Here is a 24,422-nt window from a genome sequence, read left to right as displayed (position 1 = left end):
ACCTGTAGCTAGACTCCTAATAGACCCAAAATTAGCTCTGATGTTCCACAGCGGAGAGAGACAGAGGTGCAGTTGATGTTCAGGCCCTCACAAAGGGGCCCACACCACCAGGTACTGATACCTGTCTCCAGCTTCTCTCCAGTCACAGAGTTTTGGAACCCATATACCTTGCCTAGCAAATGCTACTTAGTTAATGGCAAGTCCCTCCATCATAACAAAAGGCCAAGTACAGTTCCACTGTCCTTGATTCCCATAATCAGGGTAATAATAATTTATTCTTCCTGCCCCAATAACAGAGACACGGGATCCCACAGAAGCCAAAGTGACCATTTGGGCAGCTATGGCCTCATTCTAGGTGGGGTGGGTGTACCTATGCAAATGAGATCGGCCCATGAAGTTCTTTTCCACAACTTGCCACACCTCACCACCAGATGTCAAGGTGGAGCTCATCCTGACTCTGCTTACAACTGTATCTAAACCTTGCACATCTGGGCAAGGATATTAGCTGGGCAGGATTTCCCTCTCACTGTATAAGAACAGCATCTGCCATTACTAGTCTTTCTAGAAAACAAATGACAAAGTTTTTGATTCTACACAGTGCTGAGCATTCTGGCCACAATCGAGAAAATACTTGGGCAGTTTTTAACTTTAAGCATTTGAGTTATTTCATTAAAGGCTATGTAAATTATACTACGGGGAAAAGTTTGTCTACATTTAATTAAAATACACATGGTATAGTACCTTATAGTCCTTATATATTTCCCCAACTCTTTCCCCAGCTGCTGTTCCTGTTTTATTCAGTTTCTCCTGCTGCTCAGAAAGCAAAATGCATGACTGTAGGCGCGTTCGGCCAGGGGTCATCACTCTCCGGGGCGGCGGGGAACCAGACCACCTCACTACTTCTGTCAGGTATGTCGGGGAATTAGCCTGCCTGAGCAAAGAGTTCAATAGCAAGGCCCAGGCTCCTGGCTCCGAGCAGCCTGGGAGAGGGGGAGACTGCCACCCACGAGATGGGTGGCAGGGGGGACGTAGGCCCACCCACTCCACTGCATCCCAGCCTGGGGCCCTAGCCGCGGCAGAAGACCCACTGCTGCGTCAGTGGGGTTCCTGGCCTCAACACACTGACATTGGCTCTGGCAGTGTTGCAGCCTGACTAGGGCCAGCTGCCCCTGGGCTACTTCCTACCTCCCCCTCTAGAGGTACATGGGTCTGGCCGGCGTCCTCCAAGGGGTTACACACCATGGGCTCCTCGGGGTAACTGGCGCTCGGTTGGCTTGGCGGCTCCTCGGGGTAACTGGCGAACGACAAGCTTGGCAGCATCTCTAGGCTCAGGCTAGCATCAGGCATTGGCTGGTCTGGCCAGTCCTCGGGTCGGCCGCCGATTGCCATAGTCTCCCATCTGGGAGCTCCGCCACATGCATCTGGCCTCTCCGATAGCTGTGTTTCAACTGAGCCCTGGGGTCAGGCTTTTATACTTCTGGTCCTGTGCCTTGACCTCTGAGGGGTGGGCGCAGGGTTCGCTGGCTCCACCCACTTTGGCATCCAGAGAGGCTCGTCACTCTCTGGGGTGGCGGGGAATCAGACCGCCTCGCTACAATGACATAAAAACCTAAGAATGGCCATACTAGGTCAGACCAATGGTCCATCTAGCCCAGTATCCTGTCTTCCAACAGTGACCAGTGCCAGGTGCTTCAGAGTGAATAAATATAACAGATAATCAAGTGATCCATCCCCTGTTGCACAATCCCAACTTCTGGCAATGGAGACTAAAGACACTTCAGAGCATGGTTTTGCATCCCTGCCATGCTGGCTAATAGCCAATGATGGACCTATCCTCCATGAACTTATCTAGTTCTTTTTGAACCCTGTTATAGTCTTGGCCTTCACAACATCCTCTGGCAAAGAGTTCCACAGGTTAACTGTGTGAAGAAATACTTCCTTTGGTTTATTTTAAACCTGCTACCTATTCATTTCATTTGGTGACCCCTAGTTCTTGTGTTATGAGGAATAATAACACTTCCTATTTACTTTTGCCACACAAGTCATAATTTTATAGACCTCTGTCAATCCCCCCTTAGTCGTCTCTTTTCCAAGCTGAAAAGTCCCAGTCTTATTAAGCTCTCCTCATATGGAAGCTGCTCCATACCCCTAATCATTTTTGTTGCCCTTTTCTGTACCCTTTCCAATTCCAATATATCTTTTTTGAGATGGGGCGATCAGAATCTGCATGCAGTATTCAAGATGTGGGCATACCATGGATTTATAGAGAGGCAATATGATATTTGCTTTCATATTCCCTTTCTTAATGATCCCCAACATTCTGTTCACTTTTTTGACTGCTGCTGCCCACTGAGTGGATGTTTTCCGAGAGCTATCCACAATGACTCCAAGATCTCTTTCTTGAGTGGTAACAGTTAATTTAGACCCCACCATTTTATATATGTAGTTGAGATTATGTTTTCCAATGTGCGTTACTTTACATGACCTCTTATTCCAGAGTTCCTGTTAATGCTTATTATTCTGGCAGGAATGCCCCCACAACTGCTTCCCCTTCTTCCATCAAATGACCCTGGAGACCAAAGTACTGATTCTTCAAGGGGATCAGAATACTTTTGATTCCTACTCAGTGGAGTCGGGGGAGCTGAGGGTGATGAGCTCAACCCCCACCCAGGGGACTGGTAGTCAAGAGACCTGAAGAGTCATGTACACCACAGAAATGGTTTAGCTTTGCGGGACAGCAGTATTATATGCTATTTCTTTACAATTTCAAGAACAAAGGTTTTTAAAAGTCACTTTAAAATGTTGCTGCTTCATACTTTCATTTTGTTCTTATTATGTGTCACATTGCTATATCCCATACCATCTATCACATGCAGAATTTGAACACTCAGCCAATCTCAGCCAATTATAGCCCACTGACAGGACAGAAAAGCAAGCACAGGCTACTAACATGACTGTGAGTGGGTGGAGGAGCAGACATTGCCACTGGCTTCCAAGTTAAAAAAATGGTTACTCACCTTCTCATAACTGTTGTTCTTCGAGATGTGTTGTTCATATCTATTCCACTTAGGTGTGTGTGTGCCGTGTGCACAGTCATCAGAATGTTTTTCCCTTAGCAGCATCCATCAGGTCAGCTGTGGAGCCCCCTGGAGTGGCGCCTCCATGGCAGTGAATATAGGTACCTGCCAACCCGCTGCCTCCCCCAGTTCCTTCTTGCCGGCTACTCCGACAGAGGGGAAGGTGGGGGGTTTGGAATAGATATGAGCGACACATCTCGAAGAACAGCAGTTACGAGAAGGTGAGTAACCAGTTTTTCTTCTTTGAGTGTTTGCTCATATCGATTTCAATTAGGTGACTCCCAAGCCCTACCCCAGAGATGGGGTCGGAGTTATGGAATCGCTGACTGAAGCACCGCTCTGCCGAATGCTGCATCATCTCCGGCATGCTGGGTGATGGTGTAATGAGAGGTGAATGAATGAACCAGGGACCATGTCGCCGTCCTTCAGATCTCTGGAATAGGGACCTGGGCAAGGAATGCTGCCAATGAGGCCTGCACCCTTGTGGAATGCACCGTTAGTGCCAGGGCTGGAACCTGGGCTAACTCGTAACAAGTCTGGATCCAGGCCCTCCTGTCCTTCCAGCTCTCTGGTGTCGTCCTGAGATCCTCTGTGATGAGGCTGGGAGTCCTTTCATCCAGTCTGCCACTGCTACGAACAGCTGGTTTGACTTCCAAAATGGTTTCGTGTGCTTGATGTAAAAAGCCAGCGCTCAATGAACATCCCGTGTGTGGAGCCTCTGTTCTAGGCTACTGTTGTGAGGCTTAGGATAGAATACTGGTAGAAAAATGTCCTGTGTGGTGTGGAATTGGCACACCACCTTTGGAAGAAAGGCCAGGTGAGATCTGAATTGCACCTTGTCCTTAAAGAAAACCATGTGGGGGGTATCGGAGGTGAGGGCCTTTAGCTCAGACACCTTCCTTGCTGAGGTAATGGCAACCAGGAAATCTACCTTCCATGATAGGTAGAGGAGCAAACAAGTTGCCACAGGTTCAAATGGGGGCCCCATTAGTCTGGAGAGGAGCAGGTTAAGGTCCCATGCTGGAACCGGTTGTATAACTTGCGGGTACAGACGTTCCAGACCCTTAAGGAGACGGCCAACCATGGGGTTGGCGAAGGAATGCCCGGCTGCTCCTGGGTGGAAGGCCAAAATGGCTGCCAGGTGCATGTTAATGGATGACGGTGCTAGACCCTGCTATTTCAGGTGCTCCAGTATGAGCGATATGGGCGTCTGTATTGGGGGTGTGCGGCCCTGAGTACACCAGAATGTAAACCTCTTCCACTTAGCCAGGTAGGTAGCCCTAGTGGAGGGTTTTCTGCTACAAAGTAAGACCTCCCTCACTGACTCCAAGCACATGAGCTCTATGGGGTTTAGCCATGAAGCTTCCAGGCTGTGAGATGGAAGAACTGGAGGTTGGGGTGGTGAAGGCAATCAAGTCCGGGAACAGTGGCAATGTGATCAGGGCATCCACTGACAGCTCCAGGAGCATGGTGTACCAGTGTTGGCGAGGCCACACTGGTACCACCAGTATAGCGGCTGCCTTGTCTCTGCAAATCTTGAGCAGGACCTTGTGTATGAGTGGGAATGGTGGGAATGCATACAGAAGACATCCCATCCAGGGGAGGAGGAACGTGTCCGCAAACGAGCAAGGGTTGTGCTTCTGAAAGGAGCAGAATTACAGGCACTTTCTGTTGCCTCGTGTGGTGAATAGATCAGCCTAGGGAGCTCCCCACCTCTGGAAAACATTGTGTATGATGTCCAGGCAGATAGACAATTCATGGTTGTGGAAGAATCTGCTGAGGTAGTCCACTAGCTCGTTCTGGGCATCTGGGAGGTAGGATACTTCCAGGTGAATGGAGTGGGCTATGCAGAACTCCCACAACAGGAGGGCTTCCCAGCATAGGGGAGAGGAATGGGCACCACCCTGCTTGTTGATGTAAAACACTGCAGTTGTAGTGTCTGTCATAACTGCCACACACTGGCCTTGAAGCTGGGCCTGGAAGGTTTGGCACACTAGTCGGACCGCCCTCAACTCTTTGATGTTGATATGAAGTGAGGGCCTGTCCTGAGACGAGAGGCCTATATCTGAATGTCTCCCAGGTGTGAGCCCCATCCCAGCACAGATGCGTCCATTACCAGGGACAAAGAGGGCTGGGGTCTGTTGAAGGGGACTCCCTGGTACACCTTTTGAGGGTCGAGCCACCATCGGAGGAACTCGAGGACTTGCACCGGAATGGTGACCACAGAGTCTAGGCTGTCGCACCTCGGACGGTAGACCAATGTAAGGCAAGCTTGGAGAGGTCTGAGCCTCAGTCTGGCATGCTGTACCACGTACATGCATGCTGCCATGTGACCGAGAAGACTCAGGTACCCCCTTGTTGTAGTGGTAGGGTATTGTCTGAGGCCTTGTATGATGTCAGTCATCGCTGGAAGTGAGCTTCCGGCAGGAACGCCCCAGCTCAGATCAAGTCCAACACCGTACCGATAAACTCTATTCTTTGGGTCAGTAGCAAGGTTGACTTCTTCACATTGAGCAGGAGACCCAACCTGTTGAAGGTGGATCTGATGAAGGATAGCTAAGACTCCACCTCTTCCTTGGAATGCCCTCTGAGCAGCCAGTCATGCTTGCTCCTGCCATTCCTTCCCTGCTTTCTGTAGGAATCCTGCCTCAGATGAGGGGGACAGGAGCACTGTTGCAGCTGGGGCTTAAAATGTTTACGTTGGGTTGCCAGTGTTTGCATGCCCAATGACTTCATAGTAGCCAGGGAGTCTGTAAGGCTGTGCAGTCTGGAGTCCATTTGCTCCATGAAAAGGCCTGTACCGTCAAACAGCAGGTCCCGTAGTGTCTGCTGCACTGCCGGGGGAAGCCCAGATGCCTGAAGCCATGAGCTTCTTCTCATAGTGATGCCTGAGGACAGGGTTTGCGCGGACTCAGTGAGGCCTGTAAAGAGGTACATGCCACTGCCTTGCCCTCTTCCACTATTGCCACAAACTCTGCTCTCGAGTCCATGTGATACCAATTCTTTAAACTTCAACATGGAGGTCCATGAATTGAAGTTGTACCTGCTGAGGATAACTTGCTGGTTAGCTATCCTCAACTGCGGCCTCCCAATCAAATGGACCTTTTGGCCAAAAAGGTCCATCTTTTTCGACTCCTTAGACTTTGGAGTCAGTCTATGTTTCCCCTGTCTCTCCTTCTCGTTCACCGCAGACACAATCAACGAGTAGGCCTGCTGGTGCGAGAAGAGGTACTCGTACCCCTTCGACGGTACAAAGTATTTCCTCCCCACCCCCTTGACTGTCGGGGGAATGGATGTAGGGTCTTGCCACAGAGTTTTAATGTTATTTCTGATTGTTTTTATGATGGGCAGAGCAACCCTGAATGGCCCTTCTGGTGTCAAAATGTTGACCATGGGATCCTCATACTCAACCACCTCCCCTGCCTCCAACCCCATGTTGCAGGCAATTCTGCATAGCAGGTCCTGATGGGCCCTGCTATCAATGGGGGGCGGTCCCAAGGCTGAAGCCCTTGCCAGCGCTTCATCTGGCGACGAAGCCGACGAAGCCAGAGGTGGCGCTGGGCCCTCCTGTCATTCCAGCTCTCTGGTGTCATCCTCTTTGGCACTGTGGCTCTCGGTGCCGGTCCTCTTAGCAGGTGCTGGGAATGAGTGCTGTTCGGCCGGTGCTGGGGACCGGTGCCGCTCAGCCGGAGCCAGAGACCGGTGCCACTCCATCTGTGCGGGGAACCAGTGTCTCGGTGCCAGTGATGGGGAGCAATGCCTAAATAGAACTGAGGAACCCCATCTGGAAACTGGTGCCGGAGAACAGTGCCACGATGGTGGTGTCAAACAGCAGTGCCATGGGGGGGTGGTGCCGTGTTGGTGAAGGTCACTGCCTCATCATGGCAGGTTTTCTTCTAGACGGTGCCGCTCACTGTGGCTCCGGAGGCCTGTCTCTGCCAGCCAGAGACTGAGGAGCCGTCATGGCAACCAGACCCTCATGGCCTCAAAAATATCTGGGGTGGAGGGGAGCTCCAATTCCTCCACCTGGCACTCCCAGTCAGGAGAGTCTATGGGCACCGGACGGACTCCTTTGAGGGACCAAAGTCCACGGTGCCGTCTCCTGTAACTCTGGCACCGGGTGCTCCTGCATTGGACGCACTCCGGTCACACCAGCTAGCACTGCTGTCTTTGGCACAGGGGAGCGGCCCCTGTCCGTCTTCTTGTGCCGCTTGTGCAGCACTGGGGAGTGGGAGCGGTGCCAAATTGCCTCCATGGACTTTGGTGCTGGGGAGCACCGGTGTCGAGGGTCTCTTTGGCTATAGCCCTTCCTTGGCACTGTGTTACACATGGAGGCTGGAGCATTCCGCATGGATGTGCTCAGGGCCGGAGGCTGTCGGCCTGGGGCTGTCTGAGGATGAAGAGCTGCCTCCATCAGGTTCTGCTTGAGCCTGAAGTCTTGCTCTTTCTTCATCCTTGGGTGAAACACACTGCAAACTTTGCACCTCTCTGTCTGGTGCGCCTCTCCCAGACACTTCAGGCAAGAGTTGTGGGGGTCACTTGTTGGCATGGGCTTGTGGCAGATTCCACGGGACTTAAACCCGTGGGACTGAGGCATGCCCCAGAGCCCAGGGGAAGGGCATGGGGTGGGGGGTACACAACACTCCAACTATTCCTATCACTAACTAACTTAACTAACTACTTAACAACTATAAACTAAGAACTATGAGCTATAACAAGTAACAAGCTAAGGGAAGCACTTGTAAAGCAAGCAACCGCAGTTCCAACGACCGCCACTGGCGGTAAGAAGGAACTGAGGAGGCGGCAGGTCAGCAGGGAGCTATATTCACCGCCACAGAGGCGCCACTCCAGGGGGCTCCACAGCTGACCCGATGGGTGCTGCTAAGGGAAAACTTTCCGACAACAGTGCACGAGGCACGCACACACCTAATTGGTATGGATATGAGCAAACACTTGAGGAAGAACACGCACTTATTTGCAGGTGAGACAGATGAAGAAACAGCATGGCTAATACTGCTTAGCGCTGCTCTTGACTGTGACCTTTCTGGAAGTTTAGTGTAGGGAAACTCACACACATCAAATATTAACACAACTGAGACCATTATACTTTTGTTTTGGTTGGCAGATGGAGATGATGGGGGTTGTTAGATGGGTCAGCTCACAGGTTTTTTCTAGCACATTGGAAGGCTTGATTCTGCAAGGTTAAATGGGATTTGAGTGTACCCTGCACCTCACAGGAGATGCTCAGAACCTGCTAGGATCTGGCCCAGAACTTCACCTGGCTGATTCACCTGAAACATAACTCTATGGGGTCCCTGGATTACCCCCTGCCTCCTGCAGGACTGCTCAATCCCCACAATGCCCTGTGGAATCTCTGCCCTATCTCCCACTCTGATCTGAATACTGTATGAATCACACTCCACCCACAGGATATGTCTTTACTTTTCCAAATTTACCCAAGGATCTGTACAAAGTTAAATGTAGGGTTTTTTTTACGTGTTTCCATTACGTTTTACTCTTAGTGTTCTTGTGTGTTGCCCATTATTGAATCACTCCTATCACATCATTCCTGCCCACTCCAGTCTGATAATTATGCCATGAAACCTCGTTTGTCCGCTTCTCCCACAGTCATGGCCGTGCTTTTGTCCATGCTTTCCCCTCTGGATTGCTCTCTCTAAGTTGGTCTGCCTGGACCTTTTAAATTCAAACCTTTCCTTATTGCTCACACTTGTCTGTTAGAAATGAGTCAGCGACGACATTTCAATCTTTATTCATGCTAATCCTCCTCTCCTCCACACACACACTTTTTGTTTCCTGGTGATGCGCAATAATCTTTGCTGAGTAACCATGTAATCTTATTGTTTTCACTCTGTCCTTCCTCTTGCAACTCTTCCCTTCAGTTTTGTAACTCCCTATCTTGTGTCATGTCTGAAATTAGATTGCAGCAAGCTCCTTGGAGAACACACCATGACTCGTTTATACTGTGAGCTCTCTGGTGCTGAAAAATAATAAATAGCCATTAGAAATGTTGGTAGTTAAATACCCAATATTAATAAATATTTCTGAATAGCTTAGGCTAAATATAGAGGGCCAGATATTCCACACCCAACCTAGATACTTTGTGCATAGGATAGCTCCCTGTTCTATGGGCAGTGTGTAAACAGCAATGTTAGTAGCTCTTCTCTATAAGGGACAAAGCATGAGAGTGTGCACCGGTTTAGATGGGGACTTTAAAAAGAGCTCAGCTTTTGCCTGACTCTGCTCCTATTGAAATCAACAGTAAAACTCTTTTTGACATAAATGGGGACAAAGTTAAGCCAACATTGAACACAAGAACAGCCATACTGGGTCAGACCAAAGGTCCATCTAGCCCACTAGCCTGTCTTCCGATAGTGGCCAATGCCAGGTGCCTGAGAGGGAATGAACAGAACAGGTAATCATCAAGTGATCCATCCCATTGCCCATTCCCAGCTTCTGGCAAACAGAAGCTAGGGACACCATCCCTGTCCAACATTGAGCACTTCAAAATTCCCAGGCTTAGCACACTCCATTTTTAAGCAGAACTGCCCATTGACCTGGATGGGGAATTCTCAAACAAACACAGGCAAACAAAGAGACAACAACCTTAACAACCTAATGGCACAATCTGCCTTTTAATTAGGAAAGGGTACCAAGTGACTGTATCTCTCGGAGCTTATGCTGAAAGTAAACATTTGAACTAGCCCAGAATCTAACCTCATTTTAACATCCCTGGTTTATAGTCACCGTTTACACAGTATTCTATGATGCAGAGTTTCAACTGTTGATCTATTTGGTTATTACACTTGTGCCTGGTTATGATGCTGTTGTTCTAACATCTCTCACGGATACAGTAACATCACTATTTTCCTTTTTCCTTCTGCTTTGTGGCCACCCTTTATAAATGAGCTTTATGTGACAGGCATGTGATAAAATTAATCATAAATCATTCTCTGCATATTTATAGTGCCTGCCTTCCCAGGGTCTCAAAGCACTTTACAGACATTAATTAATCTAACCTCTGAAAAGCCCTGTAGTTACTCACAAGTAATTATTATTCCCATTTTACAGATGAGAACACTGAAATAAATATAGGTAAGCAGAGTCAGGATGAGCTCTACCCTGACATCTGGTGGCGAGTCATGGTGGGTTGTGGAAAAGAACTTCAGGGGCTGATCTCATTTGCATAGGCACACCCACCCTGCCTAGATGGTCACTTTGGCTGCTGTAGAAGCCCGAGTTTCTCTGTTATTGGGGCAGGAATAAACTGTTATTATCCTGATTATGTGAATCAAGTACAGTGGAACTGTATTTGGACTTTTGTTATGATGGAGGGATTCACCATCAACTAAGCAGCACTCGCTAGGCAAGGGTCATGGGTTCCAAAACACAGTGAAGGGAGAGAGGCTGGGGATAGGTATTAATATATGGTGTTATGGTCTTACATGCTAATTGCACTTTCTCCACTATGGAATATCGGAGCTAATTTTGATTCTATTAGGAATCTAGTTACAGACTGCTAAGCTGAATTCACTTTGGACCAATGGTGCACTAGCACTGAGGCTCCCCTACTACAAGCTGAAATCACAAAAGAGCTAAATTTACTAAGAGCTGACATCACTGAGTGTTGTGTTAAGTAGTGGGGGAGCCTGAAGATAGTTTGCGGGATGGCTGGTAGAGCAGAGCAGCTGGTGGAGCGGAGCAGTTTGTGAGATGCCTGGAGCAGCTCGTGGGGGTGGCTGGCAGAGCGGAGTGATTCGTGGGACGGCTGGTGGAGCGGAGCGGAGCAGAGCCCCGTGGAGAGGTGGGGCAATTGGCTTTGGACCATGTAAGGTGCCCCTTAGGCCCCCCATCTCCACCCAGGTTGGGAGGTAAAACTCTGCAGATAAACTTTTGAACTCTGGGGCTGCACTGACCAGGGACAGAGACTTTTGGGGTGTCTGACTTTGGGGACTTCGGGTGATTTTGGGGTTGCTGGACTCAAGAACCAAAGGGAAAGGACACACCCCAATTTGCTTGGGGTGGGTTTTTTGATCATGGGTTGTGTTAGGAATCCTGTTGGTGGTGTTTCTCCAACATAATGCCACATTGTTTCTCTCTGTTATTAAAAGGCTTTGCTACACTCAGACTCTGTGCTTGCGAGAGAGGAAGTATTGCCTCTTGGAGGCGCCCAGCAGGGGTGGTATATATTTGTCCCAGGTCACTGGGTGGGGGCTCGAGCCGGTTTTGCATTGTGTTATTGGAATGGAACCCTTAGATACTGAGCCCGGCCCTTGTTGCTGCCAACTCTGACGGGCAGAAGGGTTACATATAAATAATAATGACTATAAAACGACAATAATACTGTGAACACACTTTACATGACACTTCTCACTTGCAGATTTTAAAAGGCATAAAAAGTCAATATCTGCCTGTTACAGAGAGAGAAACTGAGGCACACAGGTTCAGTGACTTGCTCAAGATCACACAAAAATGTGCGGCAGAGCCAAAAATAGACTTCAGGTATCCAGATTTCCAGTCCAGCATGATCCAGTGAATCAAAGGTGCTTATGAAACACAGAGGGTAAAGTAACATAGGAGTGTCAGTGGCAGAACCAGGGGCAAAGCCCAGGACTCTTACGTACCAAACTACTAAACTCTAAATCACCCTCCCTTTTGGCATCCATGAGGCAGAAAGAAAGAGGGAATTATCAGCAGCCACAATTCAAAATTCAAACCATGAAAACCAGAAAAATGTTGTTTTATTTTGTCAAATATATAAAAATAAAACAGCAGTGCATAAACAGAGAAGGGTTTTTGTTTAAGAAAACAAGTTCTGAAAATTAAAATAATTTGCAATATGCCATCCTTTTGTGAGAACTGTGTACATTCTGTGCGAAGAAAAAAATCACTCAGTTGTTTACTTCCTGGCTTGGATATGGGCTCAATAAACACAGGTATGCTTTCCGACTGGTCAGCCTCTTGGCCATATTTAATAATGCTCACCACAGGCCTCTCGGCTTGTAGAGACGGGCAAGCTGTTTTCTTTCAGAACAAAACAAATCTTGGTTCTTTGCATTCGCTAATATTTTTGGTCTTTAATTATGGTCATTCTTGATGCTATGATTCATAAGGTAGTGTTGTTTGTTTTCCTTTGAAATGAAAATTAATTAGATGGAGAGGCTAAAAGAAGCAGAAATTAGGCTAATTCTTTGAAGACTACTGTAGCATGTTGGATTATTAATAAATTCATAGGTGAGTATAGCTCACCAAATCAATTCCCTGCCATTTCAAAGGCTATGCGGGCACTGGTGCACCTCAGTTGCTTCTATTCTCTGCTTGTGGCACACAATTGTTTAGTCTCCTGAGGACTGTAATATTTTCATCCAATCTGGGTTACTGGGCTCAGTACAAGGATAACTGTGTGGGGTTTAGTGTCCTGTAATGTGCAGGAGGTGATCTTGTTGTCCCATCTGGACTTAAACTCTAAGATTCTGTGATTTTATGTATACAAGCATATTTTATTGACTATCAGAGCTTGTGAAATTATTAACCCTTTTTTCTCTTCGTCTACAAACAGTTCATAGCTTTTACAAACTTGTTTGCTATTCAGAGTTTTTTGCCAAGGGGATTGTGAACAAATTTCAGCCTACAGACAATTGTGAACTGCTTGTAGTGAGTACTGTATTTATTCAGCTATTCAGAATTATGGACTTGCTATCAAGTTGTATGTTTGCTCAGTTATATGGGTAAATCCTGACATATCGAGATGAGAATATGCTCTTACAATTAGTGGTCTTGTTAAACTGGGTGTAACCCAAGGCTGACGTGCTCTAGCTATCTATAGGACACAGATGGTGTAGCTAACTACACTATTTTGCCTTCCTGAATTACCTCCGCCTAGAATAGAAGCATCACAAGGGAAGATAAGTAATTCCATACTAGCTCAACTCTGGCCTAATTCTAAGCAAGTAAACAACACTGCCATACTGTGCCACAATGCACGAGGCTTCTGATATGATCTAAAATAATAAATGCATAAGTACAAAAACATTATAAATAAAATAGTAATAATAATACTGCAGTACCACAGAAAAGTCCCAGTCATTAAGCAGGGCCTCACTTTGCCGTGCAAACACAGAACAAAAAGATGGTCCATGTCCCAAAGAGTTTACAACAAAATACATTTATATAGCACTTTCTTACTCATTCATTCACTCAATCACTCACTCATTATTATTTGTATTAGAGTAATGAGTAGAAGCTCAAACCAAGAGGAGGCTCCATTTTTTTAAGCTCTGTACAGACATACAGTAAACAATTATACCTTCTCCATAGAGTTTACCATCTTAGGTCTGATCATACAGACAGTTATGCATGTGATTAACTTTAAGCATATAAATAGTCTTATATACATAAGTATGAGCAGGATTGGGGCTTAGTTAAAGACAAGACAGGAAGGTGAAACAAGGCAGTGGAGAAAAGGGATAATAGTAATAGGACCATGTTTTGACATAGATTAGTTGTGTGCACATTTTATAAGTATATAGTATTTATTGTTTGATGGACAGAAATAAGCAAATCTTCTTGGCACCTGCCTAGACATTATCATGAAATTAGTCCATCTTCAAAGCACTTAGCAAATATTAATTAATATTTACAACACCCTATGAGATTGAGAAACTGAGGGAGAGAGATTAAATGATTTGCTCAAGGCTACACAGTGAGTCAGTGACAGACCTAGCCTTAGAATTCAAGACTGCCTGACTCCCAGCTCTCTGCTAAGTCACTAAACCACACCTCTTTCTCAGAAGTGTTGTGGTGTTTAGATGTTGCTTGTAATTATTAGAACTGGGAACACTGGCTGTTGGGTGTCTGAAAGGACAGGAAACAGGAAGGACGGGGGAGGAGTTGAAGAGGCTGAGGGAGAGCTACTGAGGGTGCAGCAGCAGCTTGGAAAAGAGGTTTCCACTTTAAAAAATAAAGTCCTGTTGAAGTTTGTTAGTACCTTGCCTGGCTACTACAACAAGTGTCTTAACTTTCTCTTCTCCAACTCCCTCCTCATTTCCTTCCAATTCGATTTCTGCCTACTCCACTCTACTGAAATCGCCCTGGCAAAAACTTCTAATTGTATCTTCCTTCCCAGATGTAAAGGTCTTGTCTCCATGTTCATTCTCTGTTTTTCTACTGCCTTTGCGACCATAAACATTACCACTTCTCATTGAGACTGTATGTTCCTTGAGGGTTCTGTGACTCTAACTTTGCTGATTGCTCCTTAAACATTTTCTTCCTTCTCCTCTTCCAGGTTTCTGCTCCCCATGGTTCTGTCCTTGGCCAGTGTATTTCAGTATTAGTAATAAATCAACTGTAATGCGTAATGTATTGTTTATGTTGCTATATCAGAGTATAATTAAATGATTTACTAATTAAACTGAAGTTCTTGACCAAACACACAGAAGACTGAATTCAACAACATGAATTAGTGAGTGAAACACTCAAAACACTTTCCTTTTTGAGATTCAGAGTGTTACACCAAGCAAACCAATTGTGAAACAATTGAATCCCTTTCAACCCAGACTTAGAATGGCTTGCACAGCCTCATGTGCTCTTGGGCAAGTCACTTAATTCCTCTGAACCTCAATTTCCCCACCTGCAGCATAGGTATAATGCCTAGCTCAAAAGCGTGTTGTGAAGCTCAGAATACTAATGTTTGCAAAGTGCTCTGAGGTTCTTGGGTAATGGTGCTATAGAAACACAACCCTACATATTAAATATGTAGTGACATATAACAACTTTAATATCTGTAAAATATAAGAGATATTTCTTTAGCAGACTCTGTATGATTTGCAGCCACTAAGCAACATACTGAAAACATCATTTTGAAATCAGTGATAGGTGGTGGAGTAAACTAAATATTTCTTTCAAGACAGCAGGTACAGAATCTATCACTGATGGTAATAAACCTGATGGAACTGGAAGAGAAAGTGGGAATTGATGAATAATAAAGTTTCATTCCTCACAGTGGGTTTTAGTAGTCTTTAAATAGGAATTAAATTTAAGAGAATCAGTTGTGTAAATATTTTCCTTTATAATTATATGTTGCTTTGAACCTTTAGTTTGCTTGAGGTTAAATACCTCACAACAATGCCTGTGACCTGTCTGACATATCTGGTTGCGATTTCATCTGATAAACATTCTGTACTTGTTTATCCTATATAATGTCACATTTTTTGGCTTTCCCAAATTTATTTAGCATAGGCATAGACTCTGAGCCTGCAAACACTTGGGCACACACACATAATTTCAACACAAGACTATTCCCAATGTAAAATTATGCATGTGCAAAAGTGTTTGCAGGATTGGAACCATAATTAGTAAACAGCCCATAGATGTAGAGGAGTCTTTATTTTAAAAACTCATTCAAAAAAGCAACGGAAATAAATTACACTTACAGCAAAGCAAGGTCCTGCTTCAGCCCCAGTTAAAGTCAGTAGCAAACCAACCATTGATTTTAATAGGAGAGGGACTGGGTCTCAATGTAAAGTCCATTGACCTGATTCTGATCTTACACCAGGGTAGAACCATGGATGCATTCTGTAAGAATGTTGCTAATACACAGCTACTCATTCCAACTTGTGTGCGACACAGAACCCTTAGAATTTTAGATCATATGATTTTCCTCCTATATCATACCAGGCAAGATGTTACAAGCAAAAATGTTGCTGATATTTCCTCACACTGACAACATAGGATTCTCCAGAAATAAACAAACAAACAAACAAATGTAACTTGTCATCTGTATCTGGACTTTTGCCCAGATTTTTAAAGGTATTTATGTGTTGCTTTGCTCAGCATTGCAACGTTTATGTAATTTAGATGGCTAAATCCCGTTTTCAAAAGGTCTTCAGAATGGCCTAAATCTGATTGAAAGTCAAGTATCCATCTCATTAAATGCTAAGTCTCTCAGAACACATTGTCATACTAGCTTGGGAAGTTTCACAAAAATCCAGGACCAAAGAAAAGAATTCAGGAATTCTGATTGACAAAACTAGCTATTTTAATCCCTGGGCCATGTGCCAATTCAAAAATCCAGCTCACTGAGGGGTGAAAGTGGCCAGGCCATTTTTAAAGGATGGTCCAGGAAATATTCCAACCCTGATATTCTGTGATAATCTATGGGTATGTCTACACTACGAAATTAGGTCAAATTTATAGAAGTCGGTTTTTTAGAAATCGTTTTTATATAGTCGATTGTGTGTGTCCCCACACAAAATGCTCTAAGTGCATTAACTCGGTGGAGTGCTTCCACAGTACCAAGGCTAGCATCGACTTCCGGAGTGTTGCACTGTGGGTAGCTATCCCACAGTTCTCACAGTCTCTGCTGCCCATTGGAATTCTGGGTTGAGATCCCAATGCCTGATGGGGCAAAAAACATTGTCACGGGTGGTTCTGGGTACATGTCATCAGGCCCTCCTTCCCTCCCTCTCTCTATGAAAGCAATGGCAGACAATCGTTTCGCGCCTTTTTTCCTGAGTTACCTGTGCAGACGCCATACCACGGCAAGCATGGAGCCCGCTCAGCTCACTGTCACCGTATGTCTCCTGGGTGCTGGCAGACGTGGTATTGCATTGCTACACAGCAACAGCAACCTATTGTCTTGTGGCAGCAGACGGTACAATAGGACTGGTAGCCATCATCGTCATGTCCGAGGTGCTCCTGGCCGCGTCGGTCAGGAATGCCTGGGCAGACACGGGTGCAGGGACCAAATTAGGAGTGACTCGACCAGGTCACTCTCTTTAGTCCTTCAGGCAGTCCTATTGTACCATCTTATGGTGAGCAGGCAGGAAATATGGATGGCTAGCAGTCCTATTGTACCATCTTCTGCCGAGCAGCCAAGAGATGTGGATGGCTTGCAGTCCTTCTGCACCGTCTGCTGCCAGCCAAAGATGTAAAAGATAGATGGAGTGGATCAGAACAAGAAATAGACCAGATTTGTTTTGTATTCATTTGCTCCCCACTCCCTCCCTCCCTCCCTCCATGAAGTCCTGCCTGAAATACGAGAGGGAGGGATAGCTTTGTGGGTTGAGCATTGGCCTGCTAAACCCAGGGTTTTGAGTTCAATCCTTGAGGGGGCCATTCTGTGTGACAGTTGTTTTTGTTTCTCCTTGATGTAAAGCCACCCCCTTTGTTGATTTTAATTCCCTGTAAGCCAGCCCTGTAAGCCATGTCGTCAGTCACCGCCCCTCCATCAGAACAACAGCAGAAAATCGTTCCGCGCCTTTTTTCTGTGTAGACGCCACACCACAGCAAGCATGGAGCCCGCTCAGATCACTTTGGCAATTAGGAGCATATTAAACACCACACGCATTATCCAGCAGTATATGCAGCACCAGAACCTGGCAAAGCGAAACCAGGCGAGTAGGCAACGTCAACGCGGTGACGAGAGTGATGAGGACATGGACACAGACTTCTCTCAAAGCATGGGTCCTGGCAATGCAGGCATCATGGTGCTAATGGGGCAGGTTCATGCCATGGAACGCCGATTCTGGGCCCGGGAAACAAGCACAGATTGGTGGGATTGCATAGTTTTGTAGGTCTGGGACGATTCCCAGTGGCTGCGAAACTTTCGCATGCATAAGGGCACTGTCATGGAACTTTGTGACTTGCTTTCCCCTGCCCTGAAGCGCAGGAATACCAAGATAAGAGCAGCCCTCACAGTTGAGAAGCGAGTGGCAATAGCCCTGTGGAAGCTTGCAACGCCAGACAGCTACCGGTCAGTCAGGAATCAATTTGGAGTAGGCAAATCTACTGTGCGGGCTGCTGTGATCCAAGTAGCCAACGCAATCAAAGATCTGCTGATATCAAGGGTAGTGACCCTGGGAAATGTGCAGGTCATAGTGGATGGCTTTGCTGCAATGGGATTCCCTAACTGTATTGGGGCCATAGACGGAACCCATATCCCTATCTTGGCACCGGAGCACCAAGCCGGCGAGTACATAAACAGCAAGGGGTACTTTTCAATAGTGCTGCAAGCACTGGTGGATCACAAGGGACATTTCACCAACATCAACGTGGGATGGCCGGGAAAGGTACATGACGCTCGCATCTTCAGGAACTCTGGTCTGTTTCAAAAGCTGCAGGAAGGGACTTTATTCCCAGACAAGAAATTAACCGTTTGGGATGTTGAAATGCCTATAGTTATCTTTGGGGACCCAGCCTACCCCTTAATGCCATGGCTCATGAAGCCATACACAGGCAGCCTGGACAGTAGTCAGGAGCTGTTCAACTATAGGCTGAGCAAGTGCGGAATGGTGGTAGAATGTGCATTTGGACGTTTAAAAGCACGCTGGCGCAGTTTATGGACTCGGTTAGACCACAGCGAAACCAATATTCCCACTGATATTACTGCTTGCTGTGCGCTCCACAATATCTGTGAGAGTAAGGGGGAGACATTTATGGCGGGGTGGGAGGTTGAGGCAAATCGCCTGACCACTGGTTACGCGCAGCCAGACACCAGGGCAGTTAGAAGAGCACAGGAGGGTGTGGTGCGCATCAGAGAAGTTTTGAAGACCAGTTTCATGACTGGCCAGGCTACGGTGTGAAAGTTCTGTTTGTTTCTCCTTGATGAAACCCCCCGCCCCTTGGTTCACTCTACTTCCCTGTAAGCTAAGCACCCTCCCCTCCTCCCTTCGATCACCACTTGCAGAGGCAATAAAGTCATTGTTGTTTCAAATTCATGCAGTCTTTATTAATTCATCACACAAATAGGGGGATAACTGCCAAGGTAGCCTGGGAGGGGTGGTGGAGGAGAGAAGCACCGGGAGGGGTGATGGAGGAGGGAAGGACAAGGATACACAGCACTTTAAAAGTTTAAAACTTTAAAACTTATTGAATGCCAGCCTTTTGTTGCTTGGGCAGTCCTCTGGGGTGGAGTGGCTGGGTGGCTGGAGGACCCCCAACGCGTGTTTGGGCGTCTGGGTGAGGTGGCTATGGAAGTTGGGGAGGAGGCCGGTTGGTTACACAAGGGCTGTAGCAGCGGTCTGTGCTCCTGCTGCCTTTCCTGCAGCTCAACCATACACTGGAGCGCATAAGTTTGATCCTCCAGCAGCCTCAGCATTGAATCCTGCCTCCTCTCATCACGCTGCCGCCACCTTTCAGCTTCAGCCCTTTCTTCAGCCCGCCACTTACTCTCCTCAGACCACCGCCTCTCCTCCTGGTCATTTTGTGCTTTCCTGCACTCTGATATTGTCTGCCTCCACGCATTCGTCTGTGCTCTGTCAGTGTGAGAGGACAGCATGAGCTCAGAGAACATTTCATCACGAGTGCGTTTTTTTCGCCTTCTAATCTTCACTAGTCTCTGGGAAGGAGAAGATCCTATGATCCTTGAAACACATGCAGCTGGTGGAGGAGAAAAAAAAGGAACAGTGGTATTTAAAAAGACACATAGAACAATGGGTACACTCTTTCACGGTAAACCTTGCTGTTTACATTACATACACAGCATATGTGCTTTCGTTCCAAGGTCGCATTTTGCCTCCCCCCACCATGTGGCTAGCCCCTCACCCCTCCCTGTGGCTAACAGCGGGGAACATTTCTGTTCAGCCACAGGCAAACAGCCCAGCAGGAATGGGCACCTCTGAATGTCCCATTAAGAAAAACACCCTATTTCAACCAGGTGACCATGAATGATATCACTCTCCTGAGGATAACACAGAGAATAAAGAACGGATATTGTTTGAATGCCAGCAAACATACACTGCAATGCTTTGTTCTACAGTGATTCCTGAATACGTGCTACTGGCCTGGTGTGGTAAAGTGTCCTACCGTGGTGGACGGAATAAGGCTGCCCTCCCCAGAAACCTTTTGCAAAGGCTTTGGGAGTACATCCAGGAGAGCCGCAAATGCCAGGGCAAATTAATCATTAAACATGCTTGCTTTTAAACCATGTATAGTATTTTAAAAGGTACACTCACCAGAGGTCCCTTCTCCGCCTGGCGGGTCCGGGAGGCAGTCTTGGGTGGGTTCGGGGGGTACTGGCTCCAGGTCCAGGGTGAGAAACAGTTCCTGGTTGTCGGGAAAACCGGTTTCTCCGCTTGCTTGCTGTGAGCTATCTACAACTTCATCATCATTATCTTCCTTGTCCCCAAAACCTGCTTCTGTGTTGCCTCCATCTCCATTGAAGGAGTCAAACAACATGGCTGGGGTAGTGGTGGCTGAACCCCCTAAAATGGCTCATCATAGAAGCGGCATGTTTGGGACTCTGACCCGGAGCGGCCGTTTGCCTCTCTGGTTTTCTGGTAGGCTTGCCTCAGCTCCTTAAGTTTCACGTGGCACTGCTTCGGTCCCTGTTATGGCCTCTGTCCTTCATGCCCTGAGAGCTTTTGACAAATGTTTTGGCATTTCGAAAACTGGAACGGAGTTCTGATAGGACGGATTCCTCTCCCCATATAGTGAGCAGATCCCGTACCTCCCATTCGGTCCATGCTGGAGTTCTTTTGCGATTCTGGGACTCCATCATGGTCACCTTTGCTGATGAGCTCTGGCCAGCATGGCAAGCTGCAGGTGACCATGCAAACAGGAAATTGAAATTCAAAAGTGTGCGTGCCTTTTCCTGTCTACCTGGCCAGTGCATCTGAGTTGAGACTGCTGTCCAGAGCGGTCATAATAGAGCACTCTGGGATAGCTCCCAGAGGCCAATACTGTCTAATTGCGTCCACAGTACCCCAAATTTGACCCGGCAAGGCCGATTTCAGGGCTAATCCCCTTGTCGGGGGTGGAGTAAGGAAATCGATATTAAGAGCCCTTTAAGTCGAAAAAAAGGGCTTCATCGTGTGGACGGGTGCAGGGTTAAATCGATTTAACGCTGCTAAATTCAACCTCAACTCCTAGTGTAGACCAGGGCTAAGATATTAAATCAGCCTTGTCCTGATGTAGAGACTTGAAAGATGGACTAGATAATTTGCTAGATTTTCTTTTGCAAGACTATCTAGTCTATAATCATAAAACACTGCAAACAGGTGCTTTTTCATTGTATGGCCCTCTCCATGAAAGAAAGATAATTATCATAGACCATTTCTTCTTCAAGAACCCCAATTCTTTACTGAGTGGCTCTCAAAACCATTTTGCAGCTCACCAGGAAGGGCTGGTCCATAGACCACAGATTAAGAAAGATCCAGTGCTATAAATTACAAAGCTTTCACTGTCACCTCTTCTTTTGGAATCCTTGGTGGGTACTTGTGATTAAATGAAGTCTTTCTAAATGAATGATTAAACAGCATCACAAACATTAATTATTCCATCAAAAGTTTTCTTGTTTAGCTATTCAGGTAAGGATCACAGCTCAGGCCTCCTATTTGCATTTACCCTAATGACAGGGTGGATATGTATTATGGCAAGGAAGCAGGAAGCCATTAGTCATATTTGTGTTTTTTTGGACTATTGCTAGTGAGTAGGTTTGTACATGTAAGCAGAGTCAGGATGGGCTCCACCCTGACATCTGGTGGTGAGGTGTGGCAAGTAGTGGAAAAGAACTTCAGGGGCTGATCTCAATTTGCATAGGCACACCCACCCCGCCTAGAATGAGGCCATAACTGCCCAAATGGTCACTTTGGCTGTTGTGGGATCCCCAGTGTCTTTGTTATTGGGGCAGGAAGAGTAAATTGTTATTACCCTGATTATGGGAACTGTGCTTGGAACTGTACTTGGCCTTTTGTTATGATGGAGGGACTCACCATCAACTGAGTAGCACTCGCTAGGCAAGGGACATGGGTTCCAAAACTCTGTGAATTGAGAGAGACTTGAGACAGGTATTAGTACCTGGTGGTGTGGGCCCCTTTGTGAGGGCCTGAAGCACCAATTGCACCTCTGTCTCTCTCCACTGTGGAATGTCAGAGCTAATTTTGGGTCTATTAAGAGTCTTGCTGCAGGCACTGTGCTGCATTCACTTTGGCCTTATGGTGCACCAGCACTAAGGCCCCCACTACTATGAGCTGAAATCACTGAGAGCTGAAATCACTAAGAGCTGAAATCACTAAGAGCACTGTGTCAAGTAGTGGGGAGCCAGAAGATCTAGAGTGCAGTGGTGCTGTTCGTGAGACAGCGGTGTGTTCGTGAGACGGTGAGCTGAGCAGAGCTGTTCGTGAGACGGCGAGCGGAGCTGAGCGGAGCTGTTCGTGAGACGGCGAGCGGAGCTGAGCTGAGCGGAGCTGTTCGTGAGACGGCGAGCGGAGCTGAGCTGAGCGGAGCTGTTCGTGAGACGGCGAGCGGAGCTGAGCTGAGCGGAGCTGTTCGTGAGACGGCGAGCGGAGCTGAGCTGAGCGGAGCTGTTCGTGAGACGGCGAGCGGAGCTGAGCTGAGCGGAGCTGTTCGTGAGACGGCGAGCCGTGCAGAGCGGAGCTGTTCGTGAGACGGCGAGCTGTGCAGAGCGGAGCTGTTCGTGAGACGGCGAGCTGTGCAGAGCGGAGCTGTTCGTGAGACGGCGAGCTGAGCTGAGCGGAGCTGTTCGTGAGACGGCGAGCCGTGCAGAGCGGAGCTGTTCGTGAGACGGCGAGCTGTGCAGAGCGGAGCTGTTCGTGAGACGGCGAGCTGAGCTGAGCGGAGCTGTTCGTGAGACGGCGAGCTGTGCAGAGCGGAGCCGGTCGTGGTGGAGCAGAGCCCTGTGGGGCAGTCAGCTTCAGGACACGTAAGGTACCCCTTACCTCTTTCCCCCACACACAGGCATATTTTAGCCAGACTGGGGAGTAACACTCTGCAGATGAACTTTTGAACTCTGGGGCTGGACTTTTTGGATTTTGGGTGATTTGAGGATTGCTGGACTCAAGAGACGTTTGGGTGCTGGGACTCAAGAACCTGAGGGAAAGGATGTGGCCCAATTTTCTGGGGTGGGTCTTTGCTCATGGTTTGGTTAATGAACACTAGTTGTGGTGTTTCCCCAATTTAACGCTGATGTCGTTTACCTCATGTTATTAAAGATTCTCTACTACACCGAGACTCTGTGCTTGCGAGAGGGGAAGTATTGCCTCATTGAGGCGCCCAGGGGGTGTGTAAGATTTTCCCAGGTCACTGGGTGGGGGCTCGAGCCAGTTTTGTATTTACTTTGATGAGCGGGAACCCCTGTGTACTGAACCCGGCCCTTGCTGCTATCAACTTGGCCTGGCAGAAGGGTTACATTTTTGGGGGCTCGTCCGGGATAAGACTGGGTCAGTACCCCTCGCAAGCACATCTTAGGTGAGTCATTAAATTGGGAAAACCCAGCATCTGGTTGTTGTTGTTTTGATCTGTTATATTTGGGAAAGAAATTACAGTTTGTATAATGGCTCTACATTTGCTAGAGGATTGGTGCAGGGGGATGAATATTAACCCTAGGAACTGTGTCCTGGTGACCGGGGTGCCGGAGGCGTTCGATGAAGGCTCGATAGAGCCTACCTTAAGGGCATCCACTGAGTACCTGAGTAAGTGTAAAATGCGTGGGCGCATATTTGTGAGGGAGGATGGAGATTTTGCGGTACTGTGTGAACTGCCGTCGGCTGTGGACCCTCTACAGGTTCCAGGCACGATAGCAGTGGAAGATGGTGAGTGGAAGGTAATAACTACTGGGAGCCAGCCCTCACCAGCCCCTGCCTCTGAAGTGGAGTTTTTAAAGAAAATGTCAGCCTTTTTGGGGAAAGAGGGGAAGACCTTGGCTGATATGCCGGGTCTGTTGGGCCTTGACCCAGGAGTCCCACCCCGGGAGGCTGCTCCATCACCTGATGAGTGGGTGAAGGCTTTGGGGCAAGCATTAGAGAAGGTTGTGCCACCCCATCCTGAGTCAAGCCCCTATCGTAAACTAAGGTTGTTTTCTGGGGGTCCCACCCCAATACCTGGGGAGGAAGCATTTGAACCCTGGCTGGAACACACCACTGAAATGCTGCAGGAGTGGGCAGTACCTGATGCTGAAAAGAGAAGGCGACTAGTAGAGTGCCTCAGGGGGCCAGCCCTAGATGTGATTCGCACCCTGAAGCTCAGTAACCCTGGGGTCAAGGTAAAGGACTGCCTAGAGGCCCTTGATCATGCCTTTGGGAGAACCGAGGGCTCAGAGGATGTTTATTGCAAGTTCCTCAATGCCAGGCAACAGAAGGGAGAGAAAGTTTCTGCCTACATGCAGAGGTTGGAGAAATTATTACAGAGAGCCATCATGAGGGGAGCAGTAGCGGTTGAGCAAATGGACCGGACTAGATTGGCTCAGATTGTGAGGGGAATTCAATATCAGAACCCAATCCTTCTCCACCTTCGATTAAGGGAGCGCCAAGACAATCCACCGGGTTACTCTCGACTGATAAAAGAGGTCCGAGAGGAGGAAGAGAGGCAGGC

The 24,422-nt window shown here is 47.5% G+C and overlaps 1 long non-coding RNA gene across 5 annotated transcripts in view; it reads right to left on the bottom strand.

Annotated features, from left to right (window-relative positions):
• LOC114021855 overlaps nt 1-24,422 on the bottom strand; it is a 75,210-nt gene that overhangs the window by 32,167 nt on the left and 18,621 nt on the right. The window contains exon 1 of one of the 5 annotated variants that reach the window (XR_006284917.1): nt 1,204-1,729. The exons of 3 other annotated variants lie outside the window; for them this stretch is intronic. This is a non-coding gene — a long non-coding RNA (uncharacterized LOC114021855). Of the gene's footprint in view, nt 1-1,203; nt 1,730-24,422 lie in introns of those variants that run through there. One more of the 5 variants, XR_006284918.1, reaches the window with a different exon arrangement.

The sequence above is a fragment of the Chelonia mydas genome, chromosome 11, assembly GCF_015237465.2.
Source record: "Chelonia mydas isolate rCheMyd1 chromosome 11, rCheMyd1.pri.v2, whole genome shotgun sequence".
Classification (NCBI taxonomy): domain Eukaryota; kingdom Metazoa; phylum Chordata; order Testudines; family Cheloniidae; genus Chelonia; species Chelonia mydas.
Note: the sequence above shows the minus strand (reverse complement) of the source record. Positions and strands in the feature narration are given on the sequence as shown.